General features: G+C 39.0%; 1 protein-coding gene across 5 annotated transcripts in view; it reads right to left on the bottom strand.

The window, feature by feature from the left end:
- Nucleotides 1-22,879, bottom strand: part of NKAIN2 (sodium/potassium transporting ATPase interacting 2) — a 762,798-nt gene that overhangs the window by 307,302 nt on the left and 432,617 nt on the right. The gene's annotated exons all lie outside the window — the stretch shown is intronic.

Raw genomic sequence — 22,879 nt, 5'->3', positions numbered from 1 at the left:
TACAAAGTATTTGAATTATGAGAAATTATCAAAATGTTACTGCATGTTGGTGATTTTCCTTCTTCCCTGAAGCCAGCTCTGATAATTAGAAATCAACTTTTTATGATGCTGTGATAAGGTGTGCGCTCCACACTGGCCCATAAGGGGTTAATATATCCCCAGGGAAGCAGCGAAGGTGAGCCAATTAGAGAGGGGATGGTCTAGCCCACATCAGAAGGGCTACAGACCAGCTGCAGGTCACACTGTAGAGCTTGAGGAGGGAAGTGGACTGGCTGCCTTACAGGCTGAAGGCAGCAAGCACCCTGGACAGAGCAGTGCTGTAGGCAGAGACTCAGGGAGCTAAAGGACTACAGGAATCTGCAGGCTGAGGCCATGAGGCAAGGGGGAAAAGGGTGCTGGGCTGCGGGTAAGAGGCCCAGGGACATCTACTGAGGAATCAGAGGAGGCATCACAAGCTGAGGCCATCTACAGGCAGGAGTAGTAGGTCTCCACTCACCACTGAGGATGTGGCTGAACTAAAGGACTGCGACATTTCCCCAGAAGGGGAGAGCTCAGAGTGTAACACAGCCAGAAAGCTGTGTCACTGAAGATGTCACAGTCATGGGAGTGATGTGAGTCCCAGTGCAGAAGTAATAGTGGCAAAGCACCACCAGAAGAAGAGCTATTCCCCTTGATAACCAGCAGGAGGTCCCAGAGTGGAGTTTCATACCATCACAGTTCCTTTGAATTGCATTGGAGATGAGGGTGGGAAAAGTGTGATTGCAGTTTTTCTTTTTCTTTTTCTTTTTAATATTTATTGGAAGAAGCAGGAGGACCAGTGTCAATGGGTACCTTTTGAGTTTGATCTAGCGGGTCTATCCTAAGCCTGCTAAATCAAATCCCAGAAGTTCAGTCCACATAGTGCAGATTTGCCCTACCAGAGTTACGAATTTAAGTTCCCAGTCTTGTCTCTTTTGAAGGTGTTTTGCAAGTTTCCTTTGAAGACAAGGAATGATAAGTTAGGTGCAGAGTTATCACTTTGTGAAGAGTGTTTATCCAGGGATAATATAGTTTATTTGTCTTTTCTAATTTTTCTGTGTGAGTTCATTCATGAGCGTAGAGATTATCTGTTTCCTCCACCTAGTTGTTGGGGTAACTGATGCACTGGATCAGGTACGCTGCATTACATGTTGTGATAGGCACGTGTAGGACCCAGGCATCTTGAAAGGTCTGTTGTGGGGGAGTGGTGATCATCATAACAGCAGAGATATGTAGGCAGGTTTTGCATCCCTTCTGGAGAAGAGCTCTGTGAAGCTGAACAGCCTGTCTGTCTTCCACAAAGAGAAGATGGTCCAATAAAAAGTATTACCCTCCCCCCACCTTGTGTCTCATACCCTGAGACCAACATAGCACAAGAGCAACAACACTGAAAACATCATTAAAAGTCAAGTGATTAGATAGTAAAAGTAATAAAATAATCCTTTCAAAACAACTCAGGATATAAGGATAGAGTGTGGTTTAGAAATATTGGATTTCAATTTCATCTTTGATAATATTCCCTTTGGTCCAGATTGTGAATCCCGCATGCCTATGCAGAGGAGTAAAGCATATATGACATCCTTTTTGGCACAGCATGGGCTACCTACATCATATGAGCCACCACCCATGCAGGTGGGTGTGTGTGAGTCAGCAGGGCCAAGGGAAAGATGGAGTCTCCTTTTTCAATATCATCCTGCTTACCAGAGCTATCAAGAAAGGTATGGGGGAGGGGAAGCCAGAATCAGTTGATAACAATTTGTAGTCAGAAGCTGGTTTCTGTCCTGCATGTGAAATAATATGGCTGTTTGCTGCTCCCTACTTAGCATTTTAATTTACTCGTTAAGGACCATTATTCTGCCCATCTACATACATTTCCATTATCCTCATACCTCAGTCCTCAAGAAAGAAGGGACACTAAGGTAAGGAAAGGTACCAACAGCATTCCCTGAACTTAACAATGTATAGAAATCGAGGACATACAGTACCAAAATGCAACTGACAATCTTCAACTCAAACAAAATCTCAGTGCCAACATACAGCCATAAGAGCTGTAGAGTTAATATGCTTAATAGAAAGCTAGATCCCTTTGAAAATAAGTAGCTACAAAAGAGACTGAACGGTGGATGGAGAGACTCATCAAAAGGGAGACAGAGAATTTACCAACCAGCAGTTTATCTCTACCAAAATGAGAAAGAAATGTTGGATACATCTGGGTCATGTACTCTGGAGGCCAAAACACATTCCAACATGAAGCTGTCAACCAACTGGTACAAGGAAACAAGGTCACGACATAGAAACCTTAACAAGAATCCTTACTGAGGAGGCCAGAATACTTGACCTCAAAACTGGAGAGCAGATGGAAGCAGCAGCTAATGACACAGACACATGGGGGGGGGGGGGGGGGGGGGAAGGATACTAGTTTCCACCTTGTGTCTCAATATTGGTGAGAGAAGGATGAAATCAAAATAATCCTCAAGAGGAATCAACTTTAGGTTTCCAGGGAAAAATATACCCCTTTTTTTCGTAATGTAGCCAATCCACCTCAGAGAATTTTTAAAGCTGAAATCTCACCATATGTTTTTTAAAAATATATACCTTAACACAGGACTACTCAACATGTGGTCCATGGATCGCATGTGGCCCATGACCCGTTTGTTTGTGGCCTGAAGTGTGCTTTGGGTTGACATGAGGATCAACACGTGGCCTGCAGGTGGAAGCCCAAACAAAAAAAGGAGTCAATATAATGGTCTTCTGTTAATACACATTTTAGTAATTAAATTCCTGGACTGGCATTGCTCATTAAAAGTGCTGTCATACGGGTGGAAATCGGGTAAATATTGCATTTTATTAATATCAGCAGAACTGACTTAAATGGGGCCTGCATGTTGTGTAGTCTTTCCTTAATCTTTGTATTCATGCCCATCAGTGTGAAAGAAGCTATTTGCATGTATATTTGCATGTATATGCAACCACACTTAAGATGAGGCTCTCGGCATGTGTGTGTGATTGTGTCTCCTGGGGCTTCCAAAGTTGAGTAGCCCTGACTTAACAGATGAGTATAAGCAATTTGGATTTTAGTTGCATCATCACATGCTAGCATCCCTGACAAATGCAGGTACCATATTCAGTCTCTCCTTGAACAGAAGCTAAAGGTAGCCAGAAAAGTTCAGCGTAACTTAAAACTGGGATAATGTAGAAGCCAGTTATGTTGATCTGCTTTAGTGAGAAGATGCAGAGTATACATACGCCAGTCATGACCTACACCTTTTGCTGTCTGAAAGTGGAACATACACATTTCTTACAATTTGTAAGCATAGCAGATCAAAGTCTATTTCCTCTGGGCACGCAGGTGGCTCTGTGGCTACATGCATATTGCTATTCTTTTAGATGAATAAAGACAAATGTATTGTATAAGAAATCCCAGCAGATTGAGGATTCTTTTGTTTCTTTCTGTGAGGGCTATAAATAAGTAGTGTGGCAAAAACAGATTGATGAATGAAACATATGCACACAATCAGAGAAACCTTTGTGGCTTACAAATGGCAAGTTTCAAAGGGATCCAAGCAGGAAGAGTGGGAATATTTCTCAGCAAATAAAAAGAATAGTTTTACTGCATTCCATAAGCATTTCTGGGAAGAAGCTTCTATCAAATATTCATGGTAGCCTCTTGTCTATACAAGTCTGGTTGATAGAGTAATAGTGTCGATTCATTGAGCACCAAAATGCAGCCATTTTCCTTTTCTCTGTCTAGTAAATCTCTAACTGTCAGTGATGGGAGCTGATGGGAAATGATAGCCTTATTGAGCTGCCTCGTGAACTGTAACTCATTTGTTCTGAAGACCTAGAATGACAACCCCTGCATTTCTCCCTTCCAGCAAAATTGAGTATAAATCACTTTATCATTTTTCCCCATGACAGTTTATCAGAATTCTGGAATTTTATATGAAGTCGTAGGGGCTGGTGATAGGAAATAAGACTTATACTCAATCTTGTTGAAGAGCACTGCCCCTTACAAGGTCTAAGCATTCAAATAAAAATGTAAGCTAGGTTCCACTACACATACATATAGACACGCACACACTTGACGACAGAAAGAAAAAACAGACCGACTACCCTTTAGTAGGATTTAGACAGGAATATTCTAGGCCATGACCCTTGTGAACCTACCACCGATATGTATTCTGCTCTTTGTAAACTCATCTTTCATTTTGTCACTCTGTATGTTAAATTTGCAATAGCAGAAGAATTAAAGTTTCATAACAAAACTGTATTAATATTGGGCATAACCTTATCCGGTAAAGCAACTGCACTAATGGTTGTTGCTGTTCTTGTTATTAAATTGGGAAGTGTTGAGATACTATGCTAATGATGGTCTTATAATGCCCTAGATTTTTAAAAAATATATTGTTGTTTGTGAAAACAAGGAACTAACACTAACCTGGACTCATGCATAATAGGCAATTTTACTTCTGTTGCCACAAAAGGCTCCACACCTCACCTCAGCCCCATGTGAATTTTGCTAAGCATGTTTAGGGGCTATGCAAGTTTGCCACCCTTCTCTGACACTATTCCTTCCATTTTACATCTTGGCCCCTCTGAGAAGGCTGACGATACAAAAACTGAGTAGTTCTATGATATAGAAACAACATCTAGTAGAAGCTATGAATTGGACACCAATTTTTTCCTCCTGATTCTGAATTCTCTATTAAGTAGAGTAATAAAACAAACACTCAAAAATCCTCAGTGGGCCTGAAATTCAAATCTGTGAAGAGAAGATTAAGACAATGGAACACATTAGGCAGCGAAGACAGAGGGGAGGCTTGTCAGTTGTTTGTCAGTTGTGTTCAGGTTCAATTTTATTACCCAGATTCAATGAAGCTTACCCTAAATTCCTGACTATTTCCCCAGAACTGGATCACAGAAAGTGTAGTTTTTTAGGTTGATCGTATGGGGAACTGATCAGACTATATTTTATCCTCTGCTTCCAAGTTGAGTTTCTAGAATTCCCTGCACAAGTGGATGCATAAAACAACAGCTGATCTGAATCTTCCTGTTTTTTATGAAAGGATCACCTTAAGTTCAGGTTACATGCCATGGACTGGTTACATGAGACAAGGGTATGTATATAGTGATGCCCCCTCATAATACTATAATGTCATATATACCTGTTCAATTTTGCTACTGCCTGGGTTCCTTTCTGCAAAAGCTATAAATGCAATACTGTTGACATGGATCACATGAGTAGATGTGAAAACTCAATTCTCATTAGTCCAGACATGTATCTTAAGCTACAGTAGGAAAAAATATCAATAATATACTAGCAAAAATGCTAAAAGCCTAACTAGACATTGCAGCAAAGCTATCAAAGGAAGCTCTAAATAGATAATTGCAGATCAACCTTAACTCCTGTGACCCATCAACTTAGAAATAATTAATCCTACTACAATACAGAAAAATGGACTACATGACCTACCTACAGTCACAATAATTTGGCTTATTACCTGAACCTAGATTCAAACCCAGCTCTCCAAACAGAGTCAGCCCTTAGATATGGCGAATTGGGGTGACAGCTCTAGGCCTTGCATTTTAGGAACCCATTGGCCAGTGCAATTGGCTGATGAGGTTGGTCTAGAAAAGACAAATCTGTCTCTTCCACCTTGTTGGAACTTAGCGGAGACAGCACCTGGCCCAGCCACCAATGTTTCAGTGCAGCAACTCTCCTGCCTTTCCAATTGGCTCTGACCCATGTAGTTAGCCACTGGCTACCATCAATAGCAGCAGCAAGAGGCCCACCACCAGGACGAATCTGTCCCACCAGACAGCCGCCAATGCAGAGTGGCTGATTTCCTCCCGGGCCCCACAGCTCCATAGGGGTGGCTCTGACTCTGATTCAGTAGGCCAACATTCTACCCTCTCCTTAATACATATTATCACAAGAAATAAAAGTCCGAGATATCTAAAATAATTATACAATCACAATAATTTTATATGCGAGCGCATATACAGTTCTCTGGCATTGGAAAGTTTTGATATTTAAAGATATTTAATGAGAGATTATATTATATTTCCAACAAGCTTTTCTGCCTTTAGCTTATTCCAAATATACTGAAATTGTATCTTATTCATAGATGTTTAAAATAATAAAATAAATAAATAATAACTATAATAAAGCAAAATAAAAACATCCAGAAAACATTCTGCCTACAACTGTCTTACTTTTGATGCAGATTTCATGTGGATAGTTTTCAAGGCTGTTGCAAAGAAAAGGGATTATAGCCAAGTCACTTAAGTGGCAAGAATTTTCCATCATGGTTCAAGCACATTTTAGAACCTTGTGTATCTTGTTAATAACCTGAATGTCTTTGATTCTTAATTTGGAATTTTATACACTAGTTCTAATTTATACAATTTCCAAACAGCAAGTTCTGAACTGGATGTGTTTAGAAATGCTAATTGCAGTGGTTTTGCAGGGTAAAATGCTATTGTAATTGCAGGGGGAGTATGATGATGACTATGACACAGCTGCAAGCAAAAAAATGTCCATCTTGAGAAATGTGTGACCATTTTTATTAGGGGGTTTTGTTCTTTAGGATGACTGATCATCCCTCCCTGTATTATTTATGGATTACCACACACACTGGAGGGAGCAGAAGTCTCCCTCTTTTATATTCTTCCCAGCCCTTCTCCCTAACATGAGTCAGAGGAATAAGATTTCTAGTCATAACTTAACCATGCTGATTTTGTACTGATCCCTTTATCTGTATGCTTGATAGAAATATGAACAGTTAGCACAAGTTTACTACAAGGGAAAAGGCTTCCCTGAGGGTCAACAAAGATATTGGGGGAGGAGGAGAGACAGGTGAATGGAGTCAATGCAGAGTCACCTTTCAAGTACAGGTGAACTGTAGGTGTCTCGAATCACAGAGCGCCGTCAATGAAACTGAAAATGAAATAACTGAGCCAATATATTGCAATTCAACTGCAAGCAAAAGGCAGCTTGGCATGGGAGAAAAATTACAAAATGACATGCAAAGGGGAAAAGAGATATATGAAGGAAAGGAAAATGTAAGGAGATTTTGGAAAGGCTAAGATGGGGGATGGTGGAATAATCAAAACAACTGTTAGAAAAGAAGGGAAACAGGACAGAGACAATGAAAGTGCACAAACAAAAACTGCAGTAGCCTGGCACTTAAAAAAAGATGACAGAGCATGTTCAAGTCCTCAAATGCTCTATAGTCTTAATGTGAGAGAGTATGAGTGAGTATATATGATTATACATGCATATACTCAAAAAGTTACCTGTCACCACTCAGTTTTTTCAATAGAAGCCAAATTCATATAGCTAAATTAGGATATATTGACAATACATATTTGCTATGGATTCAGATTCACTTTAAATATTTATCTGCACCTAATACCAATTTCATACAGTTTTCTTAGGAGCAGATATGAAATGAAAATTGTACATTTGTCTGTGAGCCTATATTAATGGGAATGCCTTGCTATCTGTACCTCTTCAGACCATGATCTTGTCAGATATCAAACACTAAGCAGGCTCTAGGCTGAATAACAATTGGATGGGAAATCTCCAAGGAAAATCTCAGGTGCTACAGACAGTAGCATCAGTGATTCAGCAGTTGGCACTCTTCCTTCTAATTCATCAGTAAACCAATATCCCAGCATGGGATTAGGGAACTATTCTGGTGCTGAGTATACCAGTTTCTAGAGGACACAACAATCCATATCCTCAACCCTTGTTATTGAAGTATCCATGACACTTATTGCAACACTATTCCAATTTTGACTATAACTGTTTACCACCCTAAATTTTGCCTGATATTTAAAATAGAGAAATGAAATCTTTAAAATCCTATCTTAAAAATGCCTGTGCTGTCTTGAAACAACTTACACATGACACTCCAAAGTCAGTGCTTTCCAGTCATGAATGAATGAGCATTTGATCTTTTTGTGTGTCACACAAAATCTGTAGTGTTCTTTGGGATAATTCTAAATGAAAAGTACTATGCAATAGCCCAGCAAGCTATTAAAATCTTTTTTGGGAAGACAATGCAGTAACATTGGATGTAACATAATTGGGATCATTAGATGCTTTTATAATATGTGGCTTAGACGAATGGGAAGTTTCAGAAAAAAAATCAAATGCTACCTATGGAGTCAGAGGGCTTGATTTTCCATTGTGCTATATAAGTGTATATAAATGCATCAGTTTTACATAAGTATAATTTCATAGACTTCAGCAGATTTACTCCAAGGTAAAACTAGCGTAAATGCAGCAGAAAATTCAGACCCAGAGATGTTATTTGTTTTGCTATTTGAAGCTAAATCCCCAATGCCTTACGTATAGCTCTAGGTGTTTTTGTTTTTTTTAAAAAAAACCTATAAATATACATACCTTCCCTTTCGAGAAGCTGACAGAGAGGTGGGAAAGGATGGAAATTTGTGGCATATGAATTATCACTATGAATAGAATGTTCAAACACTCTCTTTGGGTATGTCTACACTGCAAAGTTAATTCCAAATAACAGCCGTTATTTTGAATTAACTTCAATAGTGTCTATACATGCAAACTGCTATTTTGAATTTAATTCGAAATAGCAGAGCACTTAATTCAAATTTGGTAAACCTCATTCTATGGGGAGTAACTCCAAATTCGAAATAGCTAATTCAAAATAAGTGCTGTGTAGACACTTAATTCGAATTAGCTGGCATCCAGCCCTTCCCAGTTTCCCCTGGTGGCCACTCTGGGCCAAACCAGGAAAACTCCTCTCCTCTCCCACAGGCCCAGAGCCCTTAAAGGGGTAGACTCTGGCCAGATGGCACGTGCCAGAGTCAGGCCTGCCAGCAGTCTCTGCCCCTGACCCAGTGGCCCCATAATGAGCCAGGCAGCCAGTGCCAGCTAGCCATCCCTCGCCCAGTCCCCCAGCACCCAGGGGCAAGCCAGGGGCCGCAGACGGCGTGTGCCTGCCTGGACTGGTGCGGAGATCATGGACGTCATACAGGCTTGGGGGAGGCCCCCAATGTCCATGATCTCTGTACCAGGCGAAGGAACGTGGCCATTTATGGCCGCACAGTGGCCACCATGGCCCAGAAAGGCCACAGGCGCACCCAGGAGGATGTATGCCGGAAAATTAAAGAGCTGCGACAGGGGTTTGCCAGGGCCACCAGGGGTGGCGCCGCAGCAGGGGTTGACACCTGCCCCTACTTCCCCACCCTGGGCCAAACCTCATGATTTCAGCTCTTGGCCCAAAAGCACAGTCCAGCTACAAGAGATTCCAGTATTTGCTGGAGTAAGTTTACATACAAAAAGGGCCTCCTTATGGATCCCGTCTTTAACTCTAACATTGAAACAGTGGGGAGAAACAGGTTAAGTCAGTCTTACAGCTCACACCTGGAGGGCATGCAGCCTGCTGACTCACCTCCCTCCCCAGCTCATTCTATAGGTCTCTGAAAGACCAGCTTCTGTCCATCCAAGGATATGTCTATATCCTTTTTGTGGTAAAGCATAGGCAATTGAGGCTAAGCATGGAATATCTCTGTGCCTCATTTGCATAATTAATGAGTGCCCGTTTTTATGCAAGAGGCTTCTGTTCAAAAAGGAGCCATCTACACAAGTGTTTCTTAAACTATGATCTGCGGAACACTGGTGTTCCATGAACAACTCGCAGGTGTGCCGCGACCTCTTCTTTGTTTTTGTTTCTTCTTTGTTTGTGTCTTTTTTTGGTCTGACAATTTGTTTCTAAGAAAATTTTCATAAGTGTTCCTCAAAAAAATATTATTGTTTGGTGTTCTGTAGACTCAAAAAGTTTAAGAAACACTTATCTACATGGCTCCTTTTTGCGCAAAACCACCCTCTTGTGCAAGAGTCATTCTTCCAGAAAAAAATGCGGAAGAACTGCTCTTGTGCAAGAGGGGCTTTTTGTGCAAAAAGGAGCTGTATAGATGGCTCCTTTTTGCGGAAAAGCATCTTACACAAAAATGGGTGCTCAATTATGCAAATGAGGTGCAGCGAGATTCCACGCTTAGCCTCATTTGCATATGCTTTTCTGCAAAAAGGCTATAATGTAGACATAGCCCAAGTGTATTTACACCAACAAGGTCTCTTCTTTTAACCGAATTAAACACAGTCTGACATTTCTGCATTGTGCATTCCCACAATAACTGCAAGCATCGGTGGTCATATCTTACAATTCCTGCATTTAGTTTTAACACAGTTTGTGACCCCCACAACAGCCAAATTGGTTACAATGGGCAAAGTATCTTCTAACAGTTGAAAATCTAGCAGGCCTGAGCAACCTGCTTGAAGTGTATTTAAATAACCACACCCAGAATTCCATTCCTATTCCAGCTGGCTGTAATGGCAGCATTGATTCAGACCCTGCTTACGCTTAATATATATTTAATCCAGTCAACTCTGGAGTAATATTAATTCAGAAGTTGCTTGGCAAGCATTGAGAACTGTCTCGTAGACAGCAGCACTTTTAGATTTATTGTTCCTTCCTTTTGCTTCTCTTGCCCACTCCACAAGAGAGCTGAAAGATGAAGCCGATAAATACAAGGTAATGAAATAGACATGATTAGCCCAAAGTTGTGATGAATTCTCTATCTTGAAAGAGAGACAGTGTCCAAGAGATACATTCCATCTCAGTCATAAGTAGAGATCTGATGTAGGAAAAAGTCTATGGCTATGTCATGTAGGAGGCCAGAAGAAATAATCATAAGAATCCCTTCAAACCTTAAAAATGTATTAATCTATAAGGATGTTATATAACCCTCCCCCCCTCTATATTAGGAAAGGACAAGTAATTTAAACAATTACTGAAAACCTGGTCCCCATTCTTAAGGTTCATATACACATATATGGGAACTGTGAATTGGAGAAAAGCAAACAAATTAGTCCTGTGTGTGTCACATTTAATATGGCCATGATTGGTTAATGCTTTTTTGTGGTTTAAATTATTACACTCTCATGAGGCTGAATCTATCATTTCTCTAACTTAGATGATTTCATATGTGAAATGTTTGTATCTGAATTATTTTTTCCCTTTAGAAAATTGGTAAGGATTCATCTACAGTTGCACTACTGAAAAATGCAACAGGACTTGAACTTAATAGCTTTGGAGTACAAGAGAGCTTATTCAGCACTCTACATATTCACTTTAGGTGGAAATTTACAGACATCATACAGGTCTTTAGAGGATGCCCCAAACAAAGAAGCCCACTTTTATCAAAATAATTAACATGCCCCAGCTCCCAGTATCTGAAGAAAAGTTTGAGCTTTCCAGTAAGAGTTGACTGTTAACTAAAACTCAGATTCAGGAAAGTATCTTTACTGAGGACTGCATTTAAGGACATGCTTACAGGTAAGCCTGTGCCAAAGTGCTCTTCTGAATATGGATAGATGTACTCAGGTATGTTTTGCTAAATTGGAGCCTGAGAGAAACACTGAGTGATCCAGAGGCTCAGTATATTCTCTTTCAGATGTTTTACTCAGAGTGCATGCACAGATTGTCTTCACCTTTGACACAGATGGCAAAAGTAATAGGAAAAAAAACCAACCCACCCTTACAATGGCAATTCCCCTTTCAGAGCACCAGCTAAACTCACACCATTTTTCTAGCATCATTTTCAAGAACACTTCATTTCAAATACTGTTTTCTTCTACTGTATAGAACCCAGATCTACACTTGGGCCCTAATTCTACAAGGAGCTATGCAAAGTCAATGGAGCTGTGCATAGAACTGAAACCCAAAATACCCTTTTGCTGTCATTGTTAAAAATGCTTTTCAAAAACTCCAGATGAAGTCTCCGTACATGTGATCCTCCATTCAGGCAAAGTAAAGAACTAATGTCCTCCTGTCATATAGGAAAAGAACAACTATCTTGAACACAATGGTACAAAAGTGATCTGCAAAAGAGAAAATAAAATGGTGGGTCCCCTTTTGGGGCTCATTGAGACAAACAAACCTTGCAGGTTGTTGACTTTTTGTTTTGTGTGCACATCTTTTGTTGTTTGTGGTTTACTGCTGTGTGTATGTGTGTACATTTTTATCCCAATTGCTTTACATTTCAAATATCAGGAATGCCAGATCAGATCTTCCTTCAGAACTGCCTTTTGTGAGCTCTGTTTTCTCTCAAATGGAAAGCCCAAAGTGGTCATTCTTTATCTATCAGCTTTTCTTTCTATTGTAGACAGTGTGGTTGAGTTAAACAAGCATTGACAAAATCCAGATGGACCCACACTCCCTCTTTTTATTTAAGTAGATGTCAATGCCTTAACATGTGTGATAGCAAAATATTGCCTGTTATACATAAGGTATACTTGGGTAAAACATCTTAATTTCTAAAAAAATAGGGAAAAAATTAATGCCTAGTTCATATAACAAAAATAAGCAAAAACAAAGCACAAATGCCTTTTTTGCAGTTCCCTTTGACAGTATGTAACCATAATTACATGTAAAACATAATAGTGTACTATTACACTGGGTGTAGCTGCCATTTCTAAGACATGCTGAGCACAGATCAAATTATTGAAATTCTATTGCTAAGATGTCTTATGCTTCACTCTTTTCTGGAGAGTTCTTAGTTATGTATTTTGTAAATGGATTTCTTGAGAGGGTTGCCAGTCCCGAGAGTCTCTTACAAACGTGCTCTATCTTTCAAAGGCTACTTATGCCAAACTGGGAGATTTTAGGCCTCTAAGGCTACATCTATACTGAGACTTGGCTTGTGCACCAATTTGAGCTGGTTTGGATGTGTGCCACTGTGGCACCCAGTTTATTAACAGACACACATTTCTGGCCACGAGAGTAGACCTTGCCCTTTCCCCAGTCATATGGCAGGTCCCATTCCTAGCCCCAGCTGCCAGAACAGGCCCAACACTCCCACCACATGGCCTTCAGGGCCACGGCAGGTCCCAGCCCCCACCCCAGAAGCTCCTTTACCATGCCATCTCAGCTGGCCCTGACCCCTGGAGCAGCCACCTGCCACATGAGGGCTGCTGCATGGCTCTCCAGAGGAGGTGAGCAGGGTAAGAATTTTCTGTGCACTGCCACACAGATGCACACCTGAGTGGGAACTATGGTCTACAATAAAGAGGAGATCGAAGCTGCTGCTGTTGATCTTCCAGGGTTTGAATTAGTGAGTCTAGTCAAGGCACACTAATTTGAACTGAGAGGGGCACTCTGGTCAATGCCAATAGTCCTGCTTCCCAGAGGACTAAGCAAAGTCAAAGGAAAAATGTGCCAAAAGTCAAGTTAAGGAACTTCGACTTCAGCTACACAATTAATATAGCTGAAATTGTGTATCTTAATTCAACTTTATCCCATAGTGTAGATATACCCCCAAAAAGTTTGGTGGTGGAATGGGGCTAAGACAGGCAAGTCAGACTAGCAGTGTAGTTATTTGCATCTGAAAAATAGAGATAATTACTCCAAGTACAGGTCTTGAAACATAGTTCTACTATGAAAAGAGACACTAAAATAGCAATAAAGAGTTCCATTTTTATTATGTCTCAGAGATATTTTTAGATTATAAGCCATCCTTGTACAAGTTTTCTTTTTAAAAAAAGAGCATCCCATGAAAATTCAGCTTAGACTCAGAAAGTCAGCCTAGACTCTCCTTCACTACCATCACCAATAATAGAAATTTGGGTGGGACAAATCACATCCACCATTGCAATGTCTGACTCTTAAAATCTCCAGATTGTCTACACAGTGTTATCTTTGAATTACCTTTAAAAGGTTTGCACCAGTGTAATTTAGTAAATACGTGTTTTGATGATATGCATGATATGCCATGTTCACTCATTCACATTTCCATTGCCTTTAAAATACAAAGGCAGCAAAAAGTAATACAAACTTATTATTTGTCAGAAAAGGGAGCAGAAGTCTCTCTGAGTATATCTACACTAGAGAGAAGATCAACCCTCTACATGCATCTGACGAAGTGGGTCTTTGCCCACGAAAGCTTATGCTCCTACACTTCAGTTAGTCTATAAGGTGCCACAGGACTCCTCGTCGCTTTTGCAGATTCAGACTAACACGGCTACCCCTCTGATACCCGATCAACCCTCTGTAGGTCAATCTTCTAGTGTTCAATTTAGCAGGTCTAATGTAGACCCATTGTCGAATACTGAGGGCAGCCCCAGTCAGTGTCTGGTACTCTTGGTTCTGTGAGGAGTAAGGGAACCAATGGGAGCATGTGCTCCCATCAGCCTTCCACTGTGTGGATGCTTGGCTTAAAGTAAGTTGACTCCAGCTATGCATTTTGCATAGCTAGAGCTGCATATCTTAAACTGATCTGCCTGGTCTAGTATAGACCAAGCCTCTGTTTGAACAATGGGAGTAGATCTGTTGGCATTCCTTTTTCAAATAACTGCTATTCAGAATACAATCAACCTGAGCTGTTCTTTTCTCCTTGGATAAGCAAGGTTTTTCGGGCCCCAGTGAGAGAACATTACATTTTTCCCTAGGAAAAGCAAGAGAGCAGCTTCCTGAGCATTCCTTCCTGAGATAAAGGAAATACTACAAAACAAAACAAAAAACAAAAAACTACTACTGTAAAAAAAAAAGTTGAGTAGGCAGGAGTTTTTTAGTTAGGATGTTCTAAGCCTCCAGAACAGAGACCACCCACCATGCAACAGGGAAGGAAACATTTCTTCTGGATTCAGACTGCTTTTTACAGTCATCTGAAAATACCTTTAAAAAAACCCAACTGACAAAACCCGCATTACTTGAATTAGTGAGGAAACTTGTCTTCTGCAACCAGTGAAGAAATGCGTTAGAATTGTCACCTCATAGAAATCTTCTAAAAGAAAAGATTGAATAATATTATACTGAATACTCTAGGGTTTTTTTAAATTGTTGATTAAGACCTAAAGTTGTCTATAGGATAACCTCCCCAGTAAAACATTACATAGCACTTTTACGAGAATTAATCTGAGTGAAAAGTCACATCATATTTCATCTACATGGAAATATATCCAGGAATTGAACTGCAAAGGAGTTTTCAGTACTGTGCATTTTTATCACCACATACATTATTTTTGACTAAAGTCCTAAATCCTTACATTCCATGCAAAATAGATTTGTTGATATTAAATATCAAATCATATTTCTAACTATATATAGTTTTTTTAGTACTGCAGTATTAATCTGCAAATGTTTTACTCTTCTTATTTTTGCATGTGTCAAGAAGATTTTTAGCATTTCAACACATTATTAACAATTAAAGCTAAGATGTAGGCAGTTTTTCCAAACATGACAGCTTTTAAATGTTACAGCCTAAATCAGCAGAGGATGAGTCATTTTATCTTCTGCCATCATAAATACATTTTGTACTGCATAGCTGCAACAATACCATGAGGTAATCTATTCTAAGCCAAGTGTTGTAAATGTACTTTTTAATGGCTTTTCATATAAAGGCTAAATAAAGATATGGCGATATTGTACTGTTAAATTCCTTCTCTAATGAGTCATTCTGGCTTCTCTTTTCAAATAGTAAAAATGACATGTGCATCAGTAAAAGTATTGCAATTTGTTAGGATTTTCCTCTTAAAGTTTTATATGTATGTTAAATGTGTTACCTATCATTTCAGCTGTGCATTTGCTGTCAAGGCATAATATATTCTCAACGTCAGTGTTTTATAAATTCTGCCTTTGATAGCTATACTTTTCTGCATTATGATGGAGAAGATCATAATCAGAGATTTCTCCCACATTCAGTTATAGGAACTGTTTGGAGCATTATATTCTGAGGGCCACTAGTAACAATTTAAAAATAATTTTAATTTTTTTCCTAGTGAGAGGAAGGCATCTTTTATTACTTCACTAATCATTCTTCATGTAGGCTGACTAAATCATCATTCTAAGCTCTTCTCTCTATGCTGCACAAGACACCAACATGTTTCATGAAATTGCTTCCTTTCTCCATAATGGCATATCACTCATTCATTCGTTCATTGGCAATCCCTCAATTCAACGATCATCTCTACCTCAGATTTATATATGGATCCTGAGATGACTCAGGAATCTGATCCTGGAACTGCAACTGCAGTAATCATAGACATTTTGTGGCAGTCGGGTTGCCTGCTGGGAGAAAGTGTGTTTCATTCACATTTTCTCTCTCTCTCTCTCTCTCTCAAACCCATTTTCAAGGAGCTTTAGGAAGCATTATTGGTGATTCCTCTCCAGACTCTTGATATGCTGTCAATAGATCATCGAGGTATTACTTCCATAACAGAACACAGGAAGAACAATTGTCTTGTAGACCTGTATCTTGGTGTCCTGCCTTAGGTCATAGGCCATGAAAACATGCTGATACAATTTCCCAAAAGAAGCACTTGCACACTGGATCTTGTGCTGGACTTCATTGTCAATTGTTGCATTTTGAGATAGTTGGCTACTGAGATAGCAAAAGTGCTTAACTGTCACAAAAGTCTGACCCTCAATGGTGATTTGTGGTGGGTCATATGTAAGGCCTGATGTAGGGCGATAAAGCAAGTTAGTCTTCTCAATATTGAATGAGAAGCTTGCATGAGGAAATCCAGCATGGAATGAAGTCATTTTCAGGATGCATAAGGATGACACAATCAACAGCAAACTGAAGATCAGTAATAAGGCTGAAGACTTTAAACTTTGAGTGGAAATGTCAACGATTAAAGAGCCATCCACCATTCAAAATTGGATGTCAGCTCCATTGGAAAGCTGATCTTTAGTAAGCACCAAAATAACTGCTAAATATATGGGACACAATACCAAAAGAACAACAACAACTAAAAATGGGACATAACGGATAATCAAACAACACTCCACACAAAATAAACCTATGTAGTACTGTGCCTTATTATTGAAATTTAATTAAACTAGGCTGGGACTAGTGATCAAAAATGACTATATGGCCAGACTATCTGCTAGTTTTAGGAGGCACAACTCTATTCAATAACATCAATTCATTGGCCATTCTCTTCCATCAGCATTTCAAATTATGTACAATAGTGTTCAATAAAAGTCTATCAACCACTTTAAAAATAGTCTGTCTCTGTCACAGCAATAGATAAATGGCAGTATTTCTATACTGGGTAGCTATCTTGGTGACAAGGGAAAATGAAATCCCAACATAAGCCTCCTACATTTAGACTCTCCGATTTATGAAGCTGTCCAACACTCAGGGATATTTAGTCATGGATATGGTTTTTATTTGTATTTATTTCAATTTGGCTTCCTGCTGGGCATTAACAAATTTCATTTATAAATGAAAAAGTGGGAAAAATAAATAAAATATAAATCGCCCGTAAGTTAAACTAATCAGGAAGCTACTGGAGAAAATTAAGTGCTACATGTGAAAAACCAGACAAGAACTGCACTTTCCTCTTTCCAGATTGTTCTTTAAATCATGTATTGATCAGATACAGTATTACAGTAAGACATTTGCCTTTTTATTCCTATGTGGGCAGCGGAATAGCTAGTCTACTACATTACTTAGGTCATGAATTGGCAAGAGGGAGGGAAGAGAATAATTTAGGTAAATAAACCAGACTAATAATCAATTTTGATTTATAATTTCAACCATAAAATTTTAATCACATTGCATTCAGCAAGGTAAACAGGTAGAATGCCTAAAGTATGGAGGTGGGGTGGGGGCAGAATTACCGCTATTTTTACTGCAATAAACTTGAAAGATCAGTTCAAGACAAGATAGTCCCTTAATTTTCTTTCTTACAGATTTAGCAAGTAAATTTTCATGCACTGGACTCATAGCACTTAAATTAAGATTAAATAATAAATCCTTTCTATTTACTTGAATTCATATATATTACTGCATTACAGTGATTATGATGGCAATTACAATGAATGCTTCATCTAGAGAAGAGTAGCAAAGAGTCCAATGAAACTTCATCTGTCCCAAACATACCACATGATAAATGTCTATATAGTAAACAGAGTTTGGTTTGATCTTCACACATAATTTTAGACAAAGCAATGTAAGCCAGAGGTAAACCATAGTAACTATGCACACACATAAGGGTTTACACTAAAATAAAAAAAATTGGTTTAGAATCAAATATTGATTAAACTGATACAACTATTGTTCATTGAGCTCTTACAGTGACCCTACATGGAGAATGCAGTACATCAAATTAAACCCTGAATTCATTTCCATACACATAAAGAACTGTCACTAATTCAGTCCAAAAGGATTATCATACTTGTTGTTTTCTCTGCTGTAATGGAGGAGAGGGGTTATGTGTAGTTAGAGTGATTCACTGTTAGAAAAGCAAAACAAATAAGCAAATAAAATCCCCAAAATAATTTTACAAGCCAGCTGTATTTGTCCTTCAGATTTCTTTATTCTTCAGAGTGTTCAGAAACACAACATTTTCATGGACTGGACTTCAAAGAGACTTTATTAAGGGCACAAGAGCAAACTATTCCACTGAGTAGGAAATGTAGGAGGTATGGCAAGATACATACTGTCTTAACTAGGAGATCTTTAATTATCTGAAACGCAAAAAGACCTACAAAGAGTGAAAACAAGGTCAAATTACAAATGATATACACAAATTACAAATGATTACACACAAGTGGCACAAATATGTAGAGATAAAACTAAAAAAGTCAAGGCTCAAAATGAGATCAAACTAGCTAGAGAAACCAAGAGTAACAAGAACATGTTCTACAAATACTTTAGAAGAAAGAAAGAAATCAAGGACAGAGTAGGTCCATTACTTAACGGGGGAGGACAGAGGGAGCAATAACAGAATATATGGAAATGGCAGAAATTGAATCAGTTCTCATGAAAAAAAAGTTAGTAATGATTGAATCTCTAACAGTGAATACTAGTGAAAAGGAGCTTCAGGGGGTAGCCGAGTTAGTCTGTACAGAATAAACTTAAAAAACAATAAATTGTCTGGTGGCACTTTATAGACTAACAAATCATGTTAGTGCACAGCCCACTTCTTGTATTAAAGGCTAAAATATGGAAAGAACAAGTTAAAAATTAGACAAGTTAGAATCTTTAAGTCACCTGATGAAATAGAGTCTAAAATACTCAAGGACCTGACTGAGATGATATGTTTAATTCTGAAAAGTCATGGAAGATGGAGAGATGCCGGAGGACTGGGAAGGGGCAAATATAGTGTTCGTTTACAAAAAAAAAGGAAATAAAGGCTACCTGGGGAATTACAGACTAGTCAGCTTAATTTCAGTGCCTGGGAAGATAATGGACAAAGTAATTAAGCAATTTGCAAACACCTAGAAGATAAAGTGATAAACAGTAGTAAGCATGGATTTGCCAAGAACTAATTGGCTATGTTTACACTCACGGCTTCTTGCGCAAAAACATCTTGCACAAGCGTTCTTGTGCAAGAAGTCTTGTGTAAGAAAACGTCCACACTGTCATATGCGAGCTGTGCTTTTGTGCAAGAGCGCCCATGGCAGTGTGGATGCTCTCTTGTGCAAGAAAGCTCTGGTGGCCATTTAGGGCTTACACTTGTTAAAAAAGAGCGTGGCTCTTGCGCAAGAAGCCCTCTCTTACCACGCCGTACTGTAAATTTCCTTGCGCAAGAGCAGGTGGGCAGTATGAACGCTCTGCAGATTCTTGCGCAAGAAAAGCCACAATTGCGCAAGAAGCCACGAGTGTAGACATAGCCAATGTCAAACCAACCTCATAGCTTCCTTTGACAAGGTAACAAGTCTTGTGAAGGGGGAGGGGGAGAGTGGTAGATGCACCATATGTACATTTTAATAAGGTTTTTTATGCTGTGTTGCATGACCTTCCCATAAACAAATGAGGGAAATACAACCCGAACAAAGCTCTTATAAGATGGGTGCATAATTAGGTTGAAAACTGCTTCTAGAGAGTACTTATCAGTGTTCCATAGCCAAGCTTGAAGGGTGTATTGAGATGATCCCACAGGGATTAGTTCTGTGTCCAATTGTGTTCAGTATCTCATGAGGGATTTAGATAATGGCACAGAGAGTACACTTAAGTTTTTGGATGATTCCAAGCTGGAAGGGGTTGCAAATACTTTGGAGGATAGGATTAAAATTCAAAATGATCTGGACAAACTGGAGAAATGGTCTGAAGTAACTAGGATGATATTCAAAAAGGAAAAATGTAGTCTGCTCAGGAAGGAACAATCTGTTTGAACACACACAAAATGAGAAATGACTTCTAGAGAAAGGAGTACTACAGATAGGGTGGTGGTGTCCTCGAGGACCACAAGCTAATTATGAATCAACATTGTAACATGACTGAAAAAAGCAAACATGATTCTGGGATTTATTAACAGGAGTGTAGTAAGCAAGACATGGGAAAAAATTCTCTACTCGGCACTGATTAGGCCTTAGCTGTAGAATTGTGTCTGGTTGCCTCACTGAAGGAAAGATGTGAACAAACTGAAGAAAGTCTAGAGAAGAGTAACAAAACTGACTAAGGGTCTAGAAATGTGACCTATGAGAAAACATTGAAAAGACTGGGGTCGTTTAGTCTGGAAAAGAGAAGGTAGAGAGGGGACATGATGATAGTTTTTAAGTACCTAAAAGGTTGTAACAAAAGGAAGGATAAAAATTATTCTTTGTAATCTCTGAGGACAGGACAAGCAGCAATGGGGTTACATTGCAACAAGGGAGAATGTCCAATCTACCCATCAGGGTGGTTAACCACTGTCATATATTGCTTAGGGAAACTAGGGAAATACAGAGATACTCTGTGGATAGACAGATGGATGGAAAGTTTTCCTTACTCTAAGGCACCAGTGAGCCTTTCTACTAGACAGCCAGAGTTCCCCGGTCTTTCCTGTTGGGAAATCTGATTGACCTGCACTCTCCAATTGTCCTTCATTATCCTCCCCTGGGGACCCGTAGAAGGGGAAAGGGAAGCCAATAGGGTGTTAACCCCTGTTGGCTAATTATCAGATGGAGCATTTGCAGATCACAAGAGGGAAAAATAAAAGACATTGCCACGATCTCATGGAGGAAAGTGGTGAAATCCCTGTCTCCCTATCTTACTGGATCCGCACCAAATAGAGAGTAGACAGGAGTGGTGTGGGTCTTGCTGTGGGTCAGCTGTTTCCCATAAAGAAAAATATTTGTTTTTTTTTTACAGCTGTGGGGTTTTGCCAATATGCCCAGATAAAAGCAAAGGGTTATTTTGACAGATAGCTTTCCTTCTGCTATAGTGAAGCACTACTTATAATGAAGTAGTTTCCGTTAAAAAACACTTTGCCATGAAAAAGTTTCACAGAATTTCTTAGATTCTGTCTTTCAGAAGAGACAAAAATCTGAAGTTTAGTGCTTGTATTTGTTAAAAGGTCCTGCGGTACCCTTTATTAGATGAGAAGTGTAAACCCGGTTTACTGACTAAATTTCAAAATGAATTAATTACATTTTGCCTACTTAAGTTCCTCCTACTGCATAATGTATTCTTCACGTCCTGGACTGAATTTTTATACAAGTTTGTGGTGCATTCTTAACCAATTAAGACATTTCAGTGATGGGTGAAGGGATTCCTGTACCTATAGCTTGTACTGTGCTTTGTGATCCTTCCAAATTAAAAGTGATATCTAAATATAAATCATACATTTCTTCTCAAGGATCTTAAAAATACCAGGCTATGCCTCATTTTATGGTGTAGAAATTAATTTTCAAGTTTCCTGACTCATAAATTTAGTTACAATGAAACTCCCAGAAGCTTTTGTCTGAGACATTTAACTTTTATAAGGTGAAATCTGACTCTAATGTGTGTCAGACAAAAGCTTTCATTACATAAAGAATCGTTTAAGCCCACTGTAGTGAAGTTTGCAGTTAACCTCCATCATTTATGCCAGCATTTTTGGTTTCAGGAATCCCTGGGATAATTATACAGGTTTGAACTCAGTGATAGACAGTTCATCCAGGCCCTCAAATAAATATATATTAAGAGAGCGGTGAATAACATTTAAACAGTAGCCATAGAAATCCTAAATGGCATATTTCCCAAAACAAGCAGTGGCTCAGATTTTCCATAATTTCATCACGGGACATGAAGAATAAAATAGATACAGGGATGCATTTAAAGCCACAGGCTACAACTTGATTAACTTTGACCTTTAATTGGGTGAGAAGGGTATGAAACCAATCTTTCCCAAAACCTGCAGACATAAATTTAGATCCACTGTGGTGTTAAAGGACATGCCACCTAATCAATATTCAGACCTGTTACCTTTAGTCCAACCCTTTGTATTTGGCTCACATCTGAATAAAGGAAGAATTAGGGTTTTTATGAGGATTATCAGTGTCTACAAAGACTTAAGGTCAGTCTTTCTCCATACAGGTTAGCAGGGTTCCCTGACTATATTCCAAGTCTTTTGGTTCAGATTTCCTTTGAAGCTTGTTTCTTTCAGCCTCTTACATATACTTGTAAACTGCCATAAGCTGCAATTAAATTACATACTCTGGTTAAACAACCTTTAAATTACTCCCCCTACCTTTTATAACCACTGAATCCAACCCTTGAGGAAAGTGAAACCAAGATGTTGGTCTTTATGGAAAATACTAACTATCGCAGAGTTGCCATAACACAAAAATTGGCAATATTACCATTGCTTCCTTTTGTTCACTGTGTCAGTGGCCATGGTAAATGAATGACAAGAGAAATATATAATCTCCTAATATGTTACACAGAGACAAGAAATCAAATCTGCCCCTACCCTACAATATTATGATAGCTTAATTTATAGTCAAGTCCTAATTCAAGAGAACAAAAACAAAGAGTAAAATCAGATGTCCTTATTTTGTCATCTGGGTTCTGCAAATTGCTCCTATGTCACTCACAATGTCCTTGAAAGAACAAAATGCTTTTT

The sequence above is a fragment of the Pelodiscus sinensis genome, chromosome 3 (genome assembly GCF_049634645.1).
Source record: "Pelodiscus sinensis isolate JC-2024 chromosome 3, ASM4963464v1, whole genome shotgun sequence".
Taxonomy (NCBI): domain Eukaryota; kingdom Metazoa; phylum Chordata; order Testudines; family Trionychidae; genus Pelodiscus; species Pelodiscus sinensis.
The sequence above is the reverse complement of the archived record's forward strand: the minus strand, read 5'-3'. Positions and strand labels throughout refer to the sequence as shown.